The sequence below is a fragment of the Colobus angolensis genome, unplaced genomic scaffold (genome assembly GCF_000951035.1).
Source record: "Colobus angolensis palliatus isolate OR3802 unplaced genomic scaffold, Cang.pa_1.0 Scaffold33, whole genome shotgun sequence".
In the NCBI taxonomy this organism is placed as follows: domain Eukaryota; kingdom Metazoa; phylum Chordata; class Mammalia; order Primates; family Cercopithecidae; genus Colobus; species Colobus angolensis.
The window spans coordinates 6,166,000-6,183,883 of NW_012116599.1; the positions used below are offsets into that span (position 1 = coordinate 6,166,000).

Genomic DNA, 17,884 nt, shown 5'->3' on the forward strand with positions numbered 1-17,884 from the left:
CCCCATTTTTTTAACCATCTGCAGTAAATAAAATTAAAGTTTCCGACTTTGTGTTATATTGCATTCAGGATGCAAGACTGAATAAAACAGGGCTCCAGTATTGTAAAATATTGTTTCTTACCATATAGAAAAATTGTTTCTTAATACTTCAAATGTCTCAAATTTAAATGATAGCTAGAAGACAAAAGCCAGAGGAGGAAAGGTTAAAAATCTCTACTTCTGGCTAGATGATTTTTAGTAGATCCATTTTTGCAGTCACTAGATTAGTCAGGAGAGTCCTTGACCTTTGAAAGTCAGCAAGAAATAGCCACAAATGTAACATCAGTACTGATTTGTCATTATTGACTCAGGTGGTTGATCATTAATGGATTCTCTTCACTTCTAGCTGGTTCTAGGGCCATTCTTTTGCCCAGAATGAAGATATCATCAAAGTCATGAAACATATTTGTTCTTTTCACAAAAGAGGATTTTAAAACTCTGCCTAAGTCTCTAAGGAAGAACACTGTGAGAGGTTGGTGTCATGAAGAAAAACCCACTAACTTCTAGGTTAACCAGAGGCCACTAGAAGCCTCAATAATGAAAGCCCTTGGCTGGCCTACAAATCCTTTGAAATGGATAAAAGCCAACTCTCCTCAATGGGAACTGAACACAAGGACTTAGCAGCTGACGTTGCTCAAAGGAAACCCTTTGTGTTGCCAGAGCATGAGTTTTTGGTTTGAGTACCAGCAACTTCCAGTTTTAAATTGGTAGTTTGATGCCACCATCAAAACCAGCTCAGGTACCACTAGAAGCAGCTTAAATAAGAATTTCTACCTTTATGCTATTTGACTCAAAAAGTCAGAGAAATAGAAACCAAGAGATAGATTTTTCCAGTCTGTTCATTTCTGCTCTCATCCAAAACATGTTGATAATTCCACATGCAGAGGTATCTCGGTAACACATATTCAAAGTGTAGGTTCCTTGAGAAATAATAACCAGCTTTACAGGAAAATGGTTGGGAGTGACTTTCTTCATTGATTTCTCTTTAACTATTTCAGTCCTCAAAGGAAAAGAGCAGGGCAGCTTGCTCTCTTCTTCCACTAGCAAGAGTATGAATCAGAATGCTTGAAAATATGAAAAGTTAGTTTGACTAAGAAAGTCTTTTTTACAAAAGAGTAAAAAACAACTTTCATATCAGATTTTCAAAATGGGTAGTCCTCTCTACTAATAGGAAATGATGTAATTCTGCAAGTTCCTTGAAAACAATGGATTCTTATGACTCTAGACCCTATTTATCTTAGAAATTGATGAGCATGCAAATGATTAAAATCTGCAACAATGAACATTGCACAACAGTCTGTGAGGTACATGCCATCTGGTTGAATGAACAGTAACACGGGCCTCAGCAGTGTGAGGGGCTCCATTTATCTCTGCTCCCTTTTGAGTAGAGCTGGGGTCCCTACACAGTTCATCAGGAGGCAGCAGCCACCACAATGCCCTCCAACCCTGGCCCCTACTTTGTAGTCCCCACTCCCACCCAGGGAGCTTAGGTGTTCAGAGAAATAAAATGTTGCTCCTTCCAATAGTAGAGCTGGGAATTCCTGAGAGAGAGAGAGAGGCTCCCACAGACTCAGAAGGAGCCTGATAAGTGCATTAATTCATTTAACCTTTCGGAAGTGTCCTGGTAAAAAAGATTTAAAAATCTGTCGGCAATATCTTTAAATGCATTCATTGCCATTTCTTTTTCACGTGGAAAAAATTCCAAGATGTGTATACTTTCCAAACAAGAAAAGAATTAACATTTTCACTGCTGGCTAGATGTTTCAGTAGCAGATCATTAAGCTTTTATGTGCTCTCTGTATACTGTGTGTTATTAACTAATCACTAATAGGCCAGCACCCACCAAGGCAAATGGGCCAATTACATTCAGTTAAATAATGTAACACTGGAAGTTCTCAAAAAATACGAGATAAGGTAAGGGTCTTAGGGAAAGTGACACGTAGCCCTGGTCATAATGCAGAACACTTTCTGGAATTTTAATTTCTGGTTAGCAAGACCTCACTTGTCTTATCATCTTTCTCAAGACAATGCAGGAAATGAAATATATCATAATGTGTGCACAGAAAAAAAATGGTGGGAATAGAGTGGAAACTTACAGAAGTGGTGGGGGGAGGGAGAGAAGAAAAGATCAACAGTATCTAGTTTATTATGAATAGAAAGACATTTCCAGAATTTACAAACACCCACATTGTTCATTCCAAAGACACTTTTTGATTTGAAGGAATCACCCATCTCCTTCTCTTTACAATATATACAATGGAAGACTTTGATTTCCTCTTCTTATAATTTTGCTTCCATTCAATTGCCAATTTTAAGCTGACACTTAAAAACACCCAGTCAAATATATCCTTCTTCAGTTTAATTAACATGGCCTATTGTCTTATAGGAAAAAATACAAAATTAAGAGTACTTCTTATAAGGAACTCAGCTCAACATCAGATTTATATTACAAGAGATAGTATCAGCAAATATAACTATACAATTGAGGACCATCTATGGCACTATGATTCTTATATTATTTTTTCTGAATTACAATCTTAAAAACAAGGATCATACCCTATTCTACTCTTTTAAGCCTTGTTTTAAGCATTTGCTCCACTCTTTACAACAGAACATTGTATATCTCCATCCCACATCCAAAAAAAGATGTGCTGTAAGAGAAGTTACATTTTCATTAAAAAAATTACACATATAAATCAAAACCTATGTTAAATATTTAATACTCTCTCCACCCAACGTGAACAGTTTTGTATGAAATAATTTACAATGATGCTTTGTTGTACAGTTTCAGCAGCAGATGAAATGGATCTTGTAAATGCATTGAGAGTAAACCCATTCTCTCATGACACGGTGGTGGGCACATCAGCTCATTGTAGCCAGCTAAGTCCTTAAGGTTGAAGATGAAGTTTATGCAGACTCCTTGTTCTGGTGTCACAGTGCTCTTTTTTTTTTTTTTTTGCTTGGCACAATATAGAACGTGCAGTTCAGTCAATAAAATCCTGAGGATTGGATAAAGTAAACAAACTGAAATGGATGCATCGTACCATCTACCGATGAGGAAGATATGAGGTCCTAGTTGTGAATCGTGAAATATTTAGAGTCTGGGTACCCATGAGTTAGAGGAGGATTTGCTGAGGTCATTTAGGTCTTCATTCTGAAAAGAAAAACGAAAGAATTCATCACCACAGGCATCTCAAACTGCACAATCACTATTTCAGAACGTTTCTTTTACAAGGAGCAGTGTCGTATAAACTGAAATTACAGGAACAAATAGTACTGTCCACCTAAATACAATCAACAAACTGTATTTAGCTTTTTATTTATTTCAAAATGCAAGAGTCTAAAGAAATCACTAACTAAAAGTCATCAATGTGGAATCTGTAAACAAATCAACATGAGCTGGATGTTTCAGAGGTTTAGCAAAGGAAAAATAGAAAATTCTTTGGTGTTGTGATGGAAGCAAAAACATACATTATAGTTGCTATGTAAAATGACCATCCAGTATGAGCGGGTTGTAGTCAGTCTGTGTTCCATCTCCCTCTGGTTAAAAGTCAGCTGCAGAGTTGCAGAGCTTCACGTGACAGGATCGGAAATCAATTTTTAATGTGCACAAACACTGTTTGACATGAGAATTTTAGATGCAAAGGGAGACCCAAGCAAAACAGACCTACTTAATGATTAAATAAGAAAACAAAAGGATTCAGATTTACGTCTAATAGAAATAAGTTATTTAGGCAGAAGCACAGCATTTCTTCTTCGCAAGTCAAGAAGGTAAATTTTAAAGGGGCACTATCCATGATTCTCCTTCAGAGTGAAGACTCTTTTTCAATCTCACAGAGCATCTTTTACTCAAGGATTACATTACATAGTCTTTTAGAGGTCCTTATTTTTCATGCATTCAAAACTTATCTATAAATATCAGTATCTATAGAGTGCACCATAGGGTATTTAGCAGAGAGTAAATAAGAAATACTTGTTGAATGAGTACATGGTTGCACTAAATACTAGGAATTGTAGAGAGTTGAATTCTATTGGAAACTCTGCCTTTTAGTAATTCCAGAAAGGAAGGCAAGTTCTGTTCATAAATACATGGCATGTGAAGTAGACATCAGTACATGCTGTGATACATGCATGGGGGCAACAGATCTAGACACGTGGAGGACAGAAACAATCCTCCCAGCTGGGGGTGTAAGGGAAGCACCTCACTGACACACCTGGCTTGGTTTTGGAAGAAAAAGAATAATTTGGGGAGGTGGAAACAGGGATTATGTCTGTGTTGCTTCAGTGTTGCAGTCCCAGAACATAACATAAGGCTTGCCACATAGCGGAACTTAATAAATAGGAGTAAAATACATGAAAAGGAAAAGGACACTTCCCATTGAGAACATATGACAAGGTCCTACAGGGTGAGATTGCAGCCGTGAGCAGGCTCAAGTAGAGGAAGTGGCTTCATTGGACCCCAAGATATCTAAGGAGGGATAGAAGGAATTAAGTCTACGAATGTAGGTTGAGGTAGATGGTGAAGAACCTTGAATGACAAGCTAAGAGGTCTTTATCTAATTATAGAGACAACAAGGACATGCTACATTGACATATGGTCAAGATGTAGCAGTAATAATCCACATCACCTACAAGGATAGCGACAACTTCCAAAATACACACGACATAAGTGTAGACCAATATATTAGGTTGGTGCAAAAGTAATTGTGGTTTTTGCCATAAAAGAAATTACAAAACCCACAATTACTTTTGGACCAATCTAATATCTTTTTCCCTCTGTCTCCTCTTGAAGGGAATGATCATGGCTGGGATCAGTCATCCTTCATGACGCAATGGTTTTCTGATAAGTGAAAGTTTACCAAATGAGGACTCTAGTTTTAGGAGATTTCTGTTTATTTTTAAATATTAACTCTGCCTCTAAAAGACAGGTAAACAAACTGTTTTTTTAACTGGCTAATGAAGACTTGGCATGACGATCCCAATGTAAAAACAAACAAAAAATGAAAGCATTCCGAGTTTGCCCCTTTACTTGCCAGAGAAACAGGATTTACTCTGTGTGGTGTCTACAAATGAAAGGAAAGCCCATCCCTTCACAAGCCATTGGTATGCTAGGAAACTGCCCACAACAAGCTCCAGATCTCCTTCTGACTGTCAAGCTTCTCTTGAATGCATATAGGAATGTTCCCACTAGAATTTCTAGATTAGTGCTTAACAGAGCTTCACAGCTCTGGGCCTCTAATTAGGCAGGAAGGCCATACTTTATATTAAAGGACTTGTGACAAACAATCAAACTGCGGAATATAAAATGGGGGAAAAGCAAAGGGCATATAGTATGTTTTTCATTTCCTATCTGGCTCTTCTCCAGAAGGGGTGGGTGAACAGCTTTGTACAGGAACCACTGTACCCTCTTTTATCATCACACGTACCAACCTGCATGGATGCATAAGGACAGAGACCCGGGGCCCTTTGAGGAGAGGGAAAAAAACGTGGCTTCACTGGGTGCTGAAATCTATTGCTTTGGGCCACTTGGAAATGATCCCTGTCATTATCCACAAGTATGTTCAAAGGGCAGGGAATAAACGGACCTATCAGGTCCACTGATACCTTCCTTCCAAAGTCTTACTTAGCACACTACTTTTCAAAGTCCCTTATCTGAAGTCCTGATCAACACTTGTCTCAGCCACAAATGCTGTCCGTTGGTGGCATTCAACATCAGAGACTATGAAAAAGTGAAAGTAAGCGGTAAAAAGTGTGAGGCAATGCTGACGAGGGGGTGGCAATGGGAACAGGCTGTAGAGATCTGGACAAACATAAAGGGAAAGTCTGAAGTTCACACCTGTTTTTCTTTGTACAGGACGTGTGTATCTGTGTATGCACATAAAGTTTAGCTACATGGACATCCTTCAGTGAGAACTGTCCTTCACAACAGCCACCTTGGGGGCTGCATACTTATTCCAGTCATGCAGCCATTGTTTGCAGCATTTTTGGAATGCCTGCTCAGCCTTGGGCATATTCTTTTGAATAGTCTCTATAGTAGCCAGTCTTAGCCCTCTGAGAACATGTTTGATCTTTGGAGACAGCCAAAAAGCTTCAAGAGCCAAATATGGTGAATAATGGGACTGACTAAGCTCGGTAATAGTTCCCAGTGAGGTATTATCTAAAGCCAAAGAGCTCCGAGACTGAAGTTCCAAAAGCAGAGTTGTACACAACACTTGCTCTGATGGGTTTGTTGGTAAGGAAGTCTCCTCACTTTAGAGACAGACCTCAACACAAGCTTAATGAGACTAAAGTTCATCTGTCTGTATCTCCCTAGCTCCACACACTCACAATCAAGCAAGACTGAACTTGAATAAAGCAACTCACTCAAAAAAGGCAAACATTTGCGCAACTTAATATATTTTTAAAAAAGAAAAAAAGCAATGCCCATACTAGGGTATTGCAGTCCGTCATTCAATGCAGTAAGCATAAATACAATGATAAGGACTGGAAAAAGCAGGGGAAAAGCCCGCATAGCCATACATGTTTAATACACTTTATATATACACCACTTCAATTGACTGAAAGGAGACAATTGACTGACCAGAGGTAGCAAATATTGCTACAAAGTTTTACAAATGCAAAAATTCATTTGTAACACGCAGAAACTGGAAACAAAAGGCAAAACATTTCCTCAAGAGAAGACACTGCAAATATCAAGTGGTGATGTTCCTACAATACATTCTCTCTGGTTACATCATTGGGGAGTAACTTCTGAAGGCAGAAATACAATGCACCTGTCATGAGATTTAGTAGCAGGAAATTACATTTTGACAAAATTTCATCACCACATCAGTATCTACTATGCCCCTCTGCGTGTATATTCTCGTAGGATAAAACCCACCTAATCCTGTTGCCAGTAATGAAAAATGTAATTTTTAAAGCATTATCAAATAAGTCAACACTTGAGCAATGCAACTTGAGACCTATGGATTATTGCATTATTGCGTCTAGTAGGAATTTACATCTTCTGGGTTCTACCGACTTAAACTATGCCTACAATAGCTGAAAAACAAATAAAGGCTTTGCTTCCTTTTACATTGTCTCAGCTTACTGATCATTTTACTGGGAAAGCAGCTGGAAACAGCACGAGGGTATAAGTATGAGGGAAAGGTCTGTACACTTTCAGCAATGCATTCTTGGTCAAAACAATTGACAAATGTTTTTATCCTGTATTCATATGTTTTGAAACTTCTTGCCAATATGTTAAATCAAGTGCAATATAGTAATAAAAATCTAGTTGGGGCATTGCTAGTCGTTTCTACTTTTACTAGGGAAATAAGAGTAAAATATTCTAAGTTTCTTGGCTACTGTCATATACTAAATTGTTAGAAAGTAACTCTTCCTTATCCAACTGTGCTTTAAAAAAATGACTGTAGTGATGACTTTTTTTTTCAATAGAGGTCATTGTTTGAAATCTTATATTGTGGACGGAAGTAGAAAATTCATATAAATTAAATTCCTCCACTTAAAGAAATGAATCAAAACAGCATATTTCGCTTTCAGTTAACACAAACAGCTGTGTTTTTTAAAAAATATATCTTGAATATAATACAGAAAATGTATAAAATACAGGAAGATGTAAAGAAGGAATAAACATGACTTATATTCCCTGCCACCAGGAAAATCACTACTCAGCTGTGGTGGTAATTTCACAATCCACTTAAAGGATTTGAACTTTTAAAATGCTACATTTAATGTCCCCGAAAAAAGTCTAAGTAGGAGAGGAAAATACTGTTTTAATCATACTTTGATCGTTCCCATTCTTAAAAATCCATGATGAGAAATTTTTTTGAAATGTTATCCAACTTTTTAAAGCCTCCTGGTATTCCATCCCATTCTCATCATCCCAATGCATTGTATAATATGGGGAGAGTAGGAATTTGAAAGTAGGAAAATCTTCTGGCTCCATGGCTTTAGTTTCCAAAAGCCTCAGTATTTAAAGGAATGGCACAGGCAAAATATTTGGAAGAGCCAGGAGAGCAGAAGGATTCCTCTCAGGTTAGAAAAGATTCCCTTCACGAGAGCAGAGGGGTCAGTGGGTAGCTCTGTACCTTGCAAGATTCTGATAGTGATGCCTGTGACCTCTCTCTATTCTGTCTTCCCCCGTCTGTTGATTTCTTATTTCACACAATTACATTAAACTGCATACCCTTCCCTCCTACCACAATTCATTTCTTCAGTTACCTCACTGCTAATACACTTAATTCACAGTACCACTAACTGGAAGCAAATCATGTCTTCTAGAATGCATATTAATAAAGCACCTTACAACACACACATTCAGCATACCTGAATCTGACAAATGAGCCCAGTAAACACACACACACACACACACATATTATCAGCAGTCTCAAATACCTTTATAGTTCTGGTAATAGATGGGTGTTCCTCATTCAAATTCATACCTCAATAAAATCCCACTATAAAATCTCAGGTGAATAAAAACGACCACTGACCTATGGATAGACTGTGAAACACTTATTAAAGGAATTTCTCAGCTTAAAGCCTTGGTTCTAGCATTTGAGTTAGTAGCACAGGAGTAAGCTGCATTCTCCTGGCCTAGTGCTATTAGCTATGGTCATATTGCTGATACAAAAAGAAGAGCTAAATCCAGAGAGCCTCTAAAGTCTGGGACATGGGATAATCTCTCCGTTCTTTACAAGGGACAGCTGGGAAGTATGGGGGCAAGCTGAAGCTTGGAAAAGGAGAAAACTAACCAGTGAATTCTCAATTCTCAACTCTAAAGCCTTCAGATCATACTCACACACATCAAGTGAAGACTGAGCTAAAGTTAGAGGTAAGACCAACATGTTTGCTACTTGGATGTTGAAAGGAGAAAGCCATTTTAGTTAAAGAAAGGAAACCAACTTCTTTTAAAGTAAGCCAGGATTGAGCTGGAAAGACTTGGTTTTGTGGTCTTAAATGGCAAAGGGTAAGCCAACCAGCCAAGTCAGTGCTTTAATGGAGCTGCTTAAATAGCACTTTTGCCTGGTGCAAGTCACATGGGAGAGGGCTGGTGAAAATAACAAGGTTGCTGGCCAGACCTTCCAGTGTGCAGGGTTGCCAAGGAAGAAAATTCAGGGAGAGTTGCCAACATGTGAGAGGCCATCTCGCTCCAGTTCCCCTTTTGTCCCAGTGAAAGAGCTTCTGGCAGGGCTGGTGACTTCAGGAGACCACCAATGAAGAAAGGCACACGCATTATGAAAAAAAAAAAAAAGAAGACCAAAAGGCGACCATCAAGTCTGTCAGCTCTGGCTGAGGCTACCGGGCTGAATTCTGTCAGTCCCGTGAATTTCTCCTTCCCCAGCTACCAAAGGCAGAAGGAGATTCTGGAAACTTTTCAGGATGGTTAGAAATTTGTGGAGAAGACAGACTAAAACAACATTTAATTCTCAGTAATTAAAAGTAGTCTGTCAATGATATATTAAGGACATCTGAATAAATACTAATACATCTTTTAAGCCAAAGAATATCCACTTCCGTTATTTCCCATTCTCTTCATTAACAGGAAACATGCTGATAAAGAAAATGAGGTTAAGACCATAACAGCTCCTCCCCTCAAATATAAATCAAAATGTTTCCAATCTCTCTTTTACCAATACTATAGTTTGTCCTATGTACATGACAGATTCAAGGTAAAAGGACTCAGGAAAAAAAACAAAAAACAAAAAAAGACCACATGTACTCTCAGGCAAAAAGATTTAATTTTTTCTTTTCTTTTCTGTTTTTTTTTTGAGACAGAGTCTCACTCTGTCACCCAGGCAGGAGTGCAATGGTGTCATCTCGGCTCACTGCAACCTCCTGCTCCTGGGTTCAAGCAATTCTCCTGCCTCAGCCTCCCGAGCAGCTGGGATTACAGGTGCACACCACCACACGTGGCTAATTTTTGTATCTTTAGTAAAGACGGGTTTCACCATGTTGGCCAGGCTGGTCTCGAACTCCCAACCTCAGGTGATCCACCCGCCTCGGCCTCTCAAAGTGCTGGGATTACAGGTGTGGGCCACCGCGCCCAGCCAGGAAGCTTTAATTTTAACAGAGTTCAACCAAAATAAACCTGTTACGAAAAGACATGAAGGTAATATGGCAGAATAGTCTCTACCAAGTGAGAATGTCACACTAATGTCTTCCTTCTGCTTTCATGAGCACTATTTCTGCAGCGTCTTTTCACTCACAGAAATTGCATTTCAGTTCTGAGGTTTCTATTGTAATTTCACATCACTTCTGGGTTTTGGGTTTTGTTTGTAATGATCAGATTACAGGATACAGGTTTTATAGGTCTGGCTTTGATACAAACCAGTAGACTTACATTACAATCACAACTTCATTTAGTGTATGGATGGTGAAAATTGTGTCCAATACTGTTTCTATAATTAGACAAAAGGGAATCAGGCAGACCCTATTTTCACTGCCTTTACTTTTCGTTAAAAACTAATAGATATCTCATTCTTTGCCCTCTCCCTGGAGTCCATTTGCTTCAAGAAAGCAAGCGTCTGATTTTACATTTGAGTAACTGTCTGACTACCCAATTGTTTCTCAACCATCATCAGTTTTTCCATAATAGCCCAGGAATCAGGCACTGAACAAGCATTTGCATAGACATCCCTGGTCTGCAGCGAACTGAGGTAAGAATCATTAACACCATTGACATCACTTTTGGCAGCTAGAGAAGTGGGAAAACCTGTGTTTAATCTATTTCCTACTCACCGCAAGTTTTAGCTGGAGTCCCCGATAGTATGGGTTGTGGTTGACTTTATGGAAGAACTTGGTCATGTAAGAAAAATCTACTGAATTGAGCAAGCATCTTCCAAAACAAGCATGAGGTACCTCAGCTGTGGCACCATGATCTTCCCATAAGTTTTTCTGATTCCTAAACAGGCCTAACAGAGGACAATGCCACTCCCAATAGTTCCTAGTAGGGGCAGGCTCAAGCTCAGTAGATTTTCCCTACAACATACATCTAAGGCAGGGGTCCTCAGGTCCCAGGCTGTGGACCAGTAGAGATCCATGGCCTGGTAGGAACCAGGCTCCACAGCAAGAGGTGAATGGTGGATGAGCATAACCACCTGAACTCTGCTTCCTGTCAGATCAGCAGCGGCATTAGATTCTCACAGGAGTGTGACCCCTATCATGAACCGTGTATGCAAGGAATCTAGGTTGCATATGCTCCTTATGAGAAAAGAATGCCTGATGAAACCATTCATCCCCCCACCCCCAGCCATGGAAAAACTGTCTTCCATGAAACCTGTCCCTGGTGCAAAAAAGGTTGGAGACCCCTGATCTAAGGAACCTCTCCAGGAAGCCATCATCTTACAGAAGCAAAAAAGGTTTAGCCGCTGTTTTCCTTTTTGCTTTGAGGAAAATATCCGGGGGAAAATATTGAGAAGAATTTGATCTGGGATTCTTTGAAGTGAACTGTTCTTTAAAAAAAAAAAAACAAAGTGGTCTAACTATTGAAAAAGCACTCCCTCTCTGAAACCAATTGAAACTGATTATAATATAAGTATATGGCAGCATATTTCAAATGTATTTGACCCACAATTCTCATTTGCTTTACCTGAAGAATATTTGTTATGGAAATGCAAGTCATAAAGATTTCTGGGCTATGATAGTAATTCTTAAACAAAAGTCAATGTAAAAGGAGCAAGGAAAAGCATACCATTCATCTTAGATTTCAGAAGGCCATACATAGGCAGGAACCATATTAATTAGCCTGATGAATTCAAGAGAAAGCTATGAACTGTTGCTTACAGTAAAGCAATAATGCAATAAATGTGTGTTTCCCTGGAGTTGCCTCTTTCTGAGTGACAAGTGAGTAACCTGCATGTGATTTTGAATTAAAAAATGTACTTTAGGGAATTCAACCCCAAAAAAGGTTATTTTCAGAATGAAGATGGAGCTATTACATGGCTGTCATACTTTTTAAAGACTGATAATTTTGTTTAAGTCAAAACTTATTTCTGAATTAAAATTTGAAAGGAAACTAAGACAAGTTCCATTATCCCATCTCTCACTGTTCTTTTCTCTGTGATTTCAGGCAAGTTGCTCACCCTCCAAAATCCCAAATGTTTTCATCTGTAACACAGGAGAGCATTGCCCTTTTCACAGGGTTATCATTGAGATTAAATGAGATAATACATGACATTTTCTTATCATTGTGCCTGACACATAATAAGCCCTCAATCATTAGCTCTTAGTGTAACTACTGTTACGAAGAACTAGAAACCCTTGGATCCCACATCTTTTCCTGATACCTGAAAACACACCAGCCAAAAACACTGTGGTGGAACTAGCAAGCATGGATGACTCCACCAACCAAATGCTAGGCAAGGATTGAATCTGAAGCCAAAATGAGGATGCATCTTGCGAAGAGAGGACAAAGTTATTTCAGAAAGGAGGAATGGGAAAATGCCAGAACAAAAAGAAAAAGTAAAAGTCACAGCAGTAGTAGGGCTAAAGATATGATTTGTAATACAATGTTATACAAGAACCTGTCTACCTACACAGGCAAGAGGACAAATTCAGTATCGAGACAATAGCAGTCACCCACAACGGGGAAGATCTCAAATGAATGCCGTCTACAGAAATATCAGAAAGGCCACTTTTATTGCTTGAAAAAAATCAGAAGTTTGAAGTCCCCTACTCTTTCTAAGTCTGCTAATGAAAGACTTCTAATACTACTGAAAGTATTTACAAAGAAATCACATGAATATCCTTAAATGGGTGTTCAGTGAGACTCTTAGACATTATTTCTAGGTTCTAAAGCATGTTTATAATTGTTGGGGGTGGGGGCAGGGAATTGGGTGGCTTTTGTTTCCAAATTCTTTTCCCCAATCTCTCATCTGAAGGAACTGAACAGGAGTGTGATCTAGCCAGTCAATGCTGCCTGAGTAACTTGACGAAAAACTGAAATTGCTGCCAGATGCACATCTAATCGTTGGCAGCTGGAAGAGGAGGGGGGAAAATCTCAGAAAGATAATCTAAAATAATTGATAATGCATCCGCTGCTTGCAGCTCTAAGGTCACTGAGGCAGACAATGGTGCAAATTTCTAACTGACTGCAAACACTTCTTTACTGCCTTGTGTAAAGAGGCAAAATTTTTCCAGTTGACAAAGAGGGGCCGACCTTTCACCTCCTGACCCCAAAGCTCCTGGTCCTTTGCTTTCATCTTTCAAGTCTTACTTCCACTTCGTTCCTGCCCCTCTCTATTTTCTCCATTATCTGACATTTCAGCCTCTTTCTTTTTAATGTGGAAAAAGCCTCTTGCTTAAAAGTTCCCTAACAGCATTCTTTTTTTTTCTTTCTTTCTTTTTTGAGACAGAGTCTTGCTCTGTCAACCAGGCTGGAATGCAGTGGTGTGATCTCAGCTTACTGCAACCTCTGCCTCCCAGGTTGCAGCGATTCTCCTGCCTCAGCCTCCTGAGTAGCTGAGAGTACAGGTGCGCACCACCACGCCTGGCTAATTTTTGTACTTTTAGTAGAGACGGGGTTTCACTATGTTGGGTAGGTTGGTCTCAAACTCCTGACCTCCGATGATCCACCCGCCTCCACCTCCCAAAGTGCTGGGATTGCAGGTGTGAGCCACCGTGCCCAGCCCATAACAGCATTCTTAAATGAAACTGCATATCACATTATTGCAGTGTTGAGCTGCCTGTCTGGCTGAGCTAAAAGCAGCTCCCCATGGACTGTTGTGCCCCATTCTTAATAAACAGGTAGTGACAACTTTTAGCTAAGGAACCATCATTAAGAAATATTTATACTGACTGTTATGGACTGAAACGTGCCTTTCCTTGCAATTTATATGTTGAGATCCTAACCCTCAACCTGCTGGTCATTAGGAGGTGGGGCCTTTGGCAGGTAATTAAGTCATGAGGGTGGAGCCCTCATGGGTGGGATAAGTGCCCTTATGATGAAACATGAGAGCTTGCTTTCTGCTCTCTATCACAAGAGGCTACAATGAGGAGACGGCCATCACAAACCAGGAAGAGGGCACACCAAACCAGGGTCTGTGGTGCCTCATTCTTGGACTCCCCCACCTCCAGAACTGTGAGAAATAAATGTGTGTTGTTTAAGCCACCATCAACTCAATTTTGTAATAACAGCCCAAACTAAGAGACTCTGAGGGGACTGCAGTCCCAAGGGAGATAAATGGGGTAACCTTCAGGCCCATGGAAGGGCCAGACAGAAGCCATCCATCTGGCCTTTGGCAGAAACATGCTTGTGAGGCTCAACCGACTTCTCTTTGCAGACACCCTCTACTCTCCAAGCATTTCGTTAAATCTCTAGGGTAGCAGTGGTTCTCAATTTGTGTGGGTGAAAACACTTTGCCCCACAGGGAACGTCTGGCAATGTCTGCAGATATTTCTAGTTGTCACAACCGGGATGGGGTGGCGGGGGAGAGATGCTTCTGGCTTCTAATGGGTAAGGGCCTGGAATACTACTAGACACATTACAACACAGTGGACAGCCTACTGCAACAAATTAACAGTTTAACAAAATGCAGAAAATACCTGGTTTCACAATCATTTGCAAAGTTCAGGGAGATAATGAGATTAGGCTGCAGTGAACAAGGAGACACATTACTTACACGACCCATTCATCACGCTCATTGCCCTGAAATCTCTGAGAGTCAAAAAAAAAAAAAAATCCTCAAGGGCCGGGCGTGGTGGCTTACACCTGTAATACCAGCACTTTGAGAGGCCAAGGAGGGCAGATCACATGCGGCCTTAGGAGTTCAAGACCAGCTTGGCCAAATGATGAAACCCCATATCTATTAAAAATACAAAACTTTGCCAGGCGTGGTGGTGCACATTTGTAATCCCAGCTACTTGGGAGGCTGAGGCGCAAGAATCACTGGAACCCAGGCGGTGGAGGTTGCAGCAAGCTGAGATCTAGCCACTGAACTCTAGTCTGGGAAACAGAGTGAGACTCTGTCTCAAAGCAACAACAACAACAACAAAACAACAACAAAACAAAACAAAAAGAAACAAAAAAACCTGAAATATTAGATTCCCTCTGTTCCAGAATTTGTAGACTTTAAAAAATAAACCCACTAACTTTATTCTCTAAGAGGCTGTTCCTAAATCAGAACACTGTTTCATAGAGGTTTTCTCTACTTTATAAGATAAATATCCACACCCACCTCGGAAGATAATTTATGATCAAAAAACAAAACACACACACACACAAAATCCAATAGTCAAATCCAAGACTGAGATACAAATTGTAGTTGCTGTTTCTGTGGTTTAAAATGTCTTCTCAGGAAGACGCTTTTAGGTCTGCTTTCCCCAAATTTAATATTGACAAAAAACAGCAAAGGGAGGATACGCAGGGCACATATATCATTATCCGTGAGTACACAGGGTTCCAGATTCTAAAAATTAGACAATGAACAGAACAAGTTGATTTCCAGGTGGTTAAATACCAGGGTTTTCAGATTGAACCCTAAGGCAGTGGTAAGAAGAACAGATCCTCCTTAAATACAGCAACAGGAGCTGCTCCAGGTCCAAAAGTACACCAAGAAAACAACAGCTTCTATTCTTCCTAGACCATAGCCTGAGACGCTGACAAAATGCTTTCAAAATAAAAGGGAGCCACACAATTTCACCTTACTATCAAACATCAACAGGCTATAATTAACACTTAATTAACAGCATTATGGTGAAATCTGCTTATTTTCCTCAAAAACTGCCTGAAGCTTTTCTTCCCCATAAAATTATTGTATGTCACAAGCCGGCCATGGCCTACTTGTTCATTTGGTTTCTCCACGCTTTCCTTCTGTAACAATATAAGGAAGAGCTGTGGCCAGGCAAATGTCCTTGGAAAGCCTTACCCCTTTAGAGATAGTTTTCTTCCTTCCTGAATTCTCTTCACTCCCAACCATCAGCAATACTCACCAGGGCCCCTAAACACAGCCACTGACTTGCCCCACATCATTTCTTCTGGCATTCTCTTTGTGGGAATTTCTAGCAGAAACAAGGACCTTCCCAAGTACTCTTGAGCAGAGATGGGAGGATTGCTAAGTCCTTGCTAATTTCCCACCTCTCCAATGCATAGTTAGAAAAAGTCAATAGGAAGTTGACTTGAGAACCATTTGCCATAAGTCAATAAGCTGGGACCCTTCTCCATGGTGGCCTCTTTCCTCTGCCTTCGACAATTTAGTGGTTTACTTGCACTTTTTCCAGAGATAGATCCAAGAAATAAAATGAAAACTGAACAAAAATTCAACTTAGTCCATTTTTCCCACCTGAGAGTTCTATAAAAGTGGGAAGATGGACTGATGACTAACCAAAAGATGCACCTGGATGAGTTATTCCAGTGTTTGTTTTAAATGCCCTGTTCTCATTTCTACAGGCAGCATCCACCACATGACCAAGTCACCCCATAAAAAGCTCATTAATTAATATGGACAGAGCAATCAAAAAGTCCCAGGCCTGGTATTATGAGGGTTTCCTTGATTGTATGGTATTGCTGACTTAGAATCATTAAATGAGTTGTCTGAGTTCATGCAACTTGTTAGTAGTAGCACTGGGGTGAGACTAAGGGGTCTCCTCACTCCCAAATCAGTGAAATCTTAACAGCATAACTATTTAGAGAAACAGAAAGATCCTAACAAAAGACAGAAAACAAGGTGATATTCAATATAAGCGCCAAAGAAGATTCTTAGCTGCCAAATCACTAAATTAAAAAATGGAGACTTCCACAGGTGAGGGGGGTAAACATATAGCAGTAAAAAAGACCCAAAAATGTCGTCAGTGACTACAAATGTATTGTAAAGGAAGAATACACATCAAATTTAGTTCAAAATGTTTTAATATCATGGGTATTAAATTAACAGGAAGTTGAGGCACATAAATACTTGCAAAAACATTTCCACTATATTTGGTAATGTCCAAGTCATCAATATAGGACCATGTCTAGCTTTAGTGTCCACTGTTAAGCCATACTAAAGAAAAGCACAGAGAAAATATCCAGATTATAAGGATATGGAATAAAGTAGCACTTCTCTAACTTAAATGTGCTTAGGATCTCCTGGGGGTTTTGTTAAAAATGCAGACTCTGCCTCATTACATTTGGGGTGGGATCTAAGATTCTGCCTTTCTAACCAGCTTACAAGTAACCCCAAGGCTGGGGGTCTGAGGACCACACTCTCAGTGGCAAAGTAGTAAAGAACCAAAAAGGAAGCAGGAAACCTACTATTTAATTACTGTAAACGAATACTAAGAGGGCTTAGTTGAGGGCCAATAAGGAGGCTACAAGCCATGTCTATAGGTTGAATGGGCTTCGACTGCAGAAAAAGTTTTGAATTAAAACATGAAGGAAATTTTCCAGGTGGATAAGGTTTTGTAAGAGTTAACTAGAGAAGAATGAGAAACTTCTGCCCCCAGGGCTCTTGAACAATACAGATTTGGATGACTGCAAAGAGGACATTGGCGGAAACTACAGTAGTTAGAATTCCTTAAAAGACTCCACACGGGTATTTTGTTTAAAAACCCTGCTTAGTGTTCAGGCTAAGGAGAAAGGAAGGCCGAGTGACAGAGGCAGATGCACGGGGGAGGGAAGAGGGATCGAAACTGTGACCCAATACATTTCTATCTCTTTACAAAATCAATGCGGGTGACTCTGACACCAGAGAGGCTCAGTTAGGAGGAACTGAGGTAGGGCCACGTACGTTAGCTCAAAAGTGACAGAACCAAAAAGAAACAGGCATTCCCGGCCGGGCGCGGTGGCTCAAGCCTGTAATCCCAGCACTTTGGGAGGCTGAGACGGGAGGATCACGAGGTCAGGAGATCGAGACCATCCTGGCTA

At 39.9% G+C, this 17,884-nt stretch overlaps 1 protein-coding gene across 1 annotated transcript in view; it reads right to left on the bottom strand.

Annotated features, from left to right (window-relative positions):
- Nucleotides 1-1,988: 1,988 nt before the first annotated feature.
- Nucleotides 1,989-17,884, bottom strand: part of IRS1 (insulin receptor substrate 1) — a 70,159-nt gene continuing 54,263 nt past the window's right edge. The window contains exon 2 of the mRNA XM_011951927.1: nt 1,989-3,193. The gene's annotated coding sequence lies outside the window, so the exon portion shown is untranslated. The remainder of the gene's footprint in view (nt 3,194-17,884) is intronic.